General features: G+C 41.3%; 1 protein-coding gene across 1 annotated transcript in view; it reads left to right on the top strand.

Annotated features, from left to right (window-relative positions):
* LOC116851694 overlaps positions 1–3451 on the top strand; it is a 6550-nt gene that overhangs the window by 659 nt on the left and 2440 nt on the right. The window lies entirely within an intron of this gene.

Genomic DNA, 3451 nt, shown 5'->3' with positions numbered 1-3451 from the left:
TTGAGATGTTTCAAAATTTCTAGACCTTCACGATGTTTTCTGGCAAAATATATTTGTCATATTGTACGGAGTGTCCAGTCTCCATCCAGTGTTCAGCTAGGGCTAATTGGGTAAAGTGACTATACTTGGTACATCGCTGGTGTTCTTTGATTCGCGTACTATATATATTCTGAAGGACAGCCGTTTTTCTCTTTTCTCTCTCTTCATCTAGTGTGTCAGTGTTTTTAGCATTGACAATTCTGTTCTTCTGGTTTTTTATTATTTGCGAGATGTTTTTGTTGTTGTATCCATTTTTGGTTAAGGCTGTACTGAGGGGGAGCAGTGCACTTGGACACGGTGCATTTGAACACAGCCAATCACAGCATCGTGTGATTAGAGACATTTGTAGGGTCTCTTGGAACAGCGACTTGTGATTGGACTGTGTCCAATTGCCCCGTGTCCAACTGATATACACCCGTACTGAGGTGTTCTAGTTCTCCATCCAGAGAAGATAGTTCCGAAATTGTGAGCGCTCTGTAAACCAATGAACTTATGACAGAATTTTTTTGCGAGGGATGATGATGAGAGGTTGCATGTAGATATCGGTCCGTGTGTGTTAATTTTCGGTAGACCTGGTGACCTAAGATGCCATCTTGGTTCTTTTGGACTAGCACATCCAGGAAGGGTATTTGATTGTTTTGTTCCACTTCCATTGTGAACTGAATACTGAGATATAGTGAATTGAGAAACCCGAGAAACTGAGAAAGAGTTTCCCTGCCATAATTCCAAATTACGAAAGTATCGTCCACATACCGAAACCATGTGGATGGTTTCAGTGGTGCGTTCCTCAAAACTTTATTCTCAAAGTGTTCCATAAAGATGTTTGCAATGATAGGAGATATAGGAGATCCCATCGCCGCTCCAGAGGTTTGTTCGAAAAACTCTCCTTGGAACTGAAAATAAGTTGAAGTTAAGCAGTATTCTATTAGTGGGAAAAGGTTGGCAGGAATTTCTTCGGAATTCTTGATGATGTTCAAAGTATCCTGGAACATTGGTAAACAGTGAGACTACATCAAAACTCACCAGGATATCATTAGTATTCATCTTGATTTTTGTGATCTTATTCACGAAATCTGTTGAATTCTTGATATGGGAATCATTGAGACCAGTAAGTTTCTGGAGGGGTTTGGTGAGATAGCGGGCTAACTGGTAGGTAGGTCCCCCAATATTGCTGACAATGGGGCGTAAGGGCACTGATTCCTTGTGGATTTTTGGAAGACCGTAGAGTCTAGGTGCTGAAGAATCTTGAGGGGTTAAATACTTGATAGTTTGAAGAGGGAGACCTGCATTTTTCAGAAGAGAAGATGTTTTCTTCTCTATGCTGGATGTTGGGTTGCGTTTGAGTTTCCTGTAGACTTTTTGGTCTGAGAGTAAACTGTTGATTTTACTGCAATAGTCTTCCCTGTTCATAACTACAGTAGCGTTCCCTTTGTCTGCTGGTAAAATTAGGATCTTGTTGTTTTGTTTCAGACCGTGGAGAGCTCGGCGTTCTTCTTTGTTTATATTTTGTTTGGGAAGTTTGGCTTTGCGTAGGATGTTGGTTGTTCGATTTCTGATGTCATTGCTTGCCTCTAAAGGAAAGTGGAAAATAGCCGTTTCAATTTGGCTGATGATTTCTTCCGTAGGGATACTAGAGGGAGTGACAGCAAAATTGTGTCCCTTAGCTAGAACAGCGACTTCGGATGGTGATAGGTCTTGATCGCTAAGATTCTTAACTGTATGTGTGAGAACTGGCATTTGAGTCTGTGGATTGATCTTATCATACTTGCTCTTCTGTTTTTGTGTTGTTGCCTCTTTGTATTCTTTTGTTTCTTAGCTGAGTGAACAGCTTGTTCGTGAGTAACTCGATCTAGTGTCAGCCACAGCTCAGGCTCCAACGATTTTGCAAGAGAGAGATGTAATTTTAATAGTTTTTGGGATATCTTAGCCAAGTTCTTCTTGGTGGCTGAGATTCGGTCTTTGACTAACCTCAACGACGCTTGTCGTAGAATGCCTTTGGCCTGGTTAGAAGATGGAAATGGGTTTTTTAATTGAAAGCATTTCGGTCATGCATTACTACATCATGGTCGCGGCACCATTTCAAAAACGCTAGGGAGCATAGTTGGACATGCAAGGATTTTCTGAGTTTGGAAAACAGATTTACCGAGCCTAGGATAGCCTCTCCGTGCAAGCTTTTAATACTAGATTTGAGGCTTTCACGGCCATTGATACAATGTCTAGGTATAGCTTCCGGAATGGAGCCGTGTCTTGAATCAGCGATATGCCGACGTTTCGCAAACGTTGCAGTTTGCATCATCAGGGCTGAGAACTCTGATACTGAGCTCCCTTGGGTAAAGGTAGTCCTAAGTTTTTCGAACAAACCTCTGGAGCGGCAATGGGATCTCCTATATCTCCTATTATTGCAAACATCTTTATGGAACACTTTGAGAATAAAATTTTGAGGAACGCACCACTGAAACCATCCACATGGTTTCGGTATGTGGACGATACTTTCGTAATTTGGAATTATGGCAGGGAAACTCTTTCTCAGTTTCTCGGGTTTCTCAATTCACAACATCCCAGTATTCAGTTCACAAAAGAAGTGGAACAAAATAATCAAATACCCTTCCTGGATGTGCTAGTCCAAAAGAACCAAGATGGCATCTTAAGTCACCAGGTCTACCGAAAATTAACACACACGGACCGATATCTACATGCAACCTCTCATCATCATCCCTCGCAAAAGAATTCTGTCATAAGTTCATTGGTTTACAGAGCGTTCACAATTTCGGAACCATCTTCTCTGAATGGAGAACTAGAACACCTCAGTACAGCCTTAACCAAAAATGGATACAACAGCAAAAACATCTCGCAAATAATAAAAAACCAGAAGAACAGAATTGTCAGTCCTAAAAACACTGACACTAGATGAAGAGAGAGAAAAGAGAAAAGCGGCTGTCCTTCCATATATCCAGGGCATAACAGAACCTATCAACAGGATTTTGGGTAAACACAAAATCAAAGTAATCTTCAAACCCCATAGGAAACTCTCCCATTTACTCCCAAATCCGAAGGATCAGAAATCATGCCTAGAAACATCAGGTGTATATAAGATCCCTTGCTCTTGTGGTAAAGTTTATATAGGAGAAACCGGGAGGAAGATCAGTACGCGAATCAAGGAACACTAGCGATGTACCAAGTATGGTCACTTTATCCAATCAGCCCTAGCTGAACACTGGATGGAGACTGGACACTTCGTACAATATGACAAAGCCACCAGATTGGCTCCCTCAGAGTTATTTTGCCAAAAAAACATCGTGAAGGTCTAGAAATTTTGAAACATCCCAACAATCTCAACCGAGACAAAGGTATGCAAGTAAACTCTATTTGGCATACTGCCCTCCCGGTTTTTTAATTGACCAGCTGATCAATT

Source organism: Odontomachus brunneus, unplaced genomic scaffold, assembly GCF_010583005.1.
Source record: "Odontomachus brunneus isolate Ranch 3 - 2012 unplaced genomic scaffold, Obru_v1 Obru_scaffold_187, whole genome shotgun sequence".
Lineage (NCBI taxonomy): Eukaryota > Metazoa > Arthropoda > Insecta > Hymenoptera > Formicidae > Odontomachus > Odontomachus brunneus.
The sequence above is the reverse complement of the archived record's forward strand: the minus strand, read 5'-3'. Positions and strand labels throughout refer to the sequence as shown.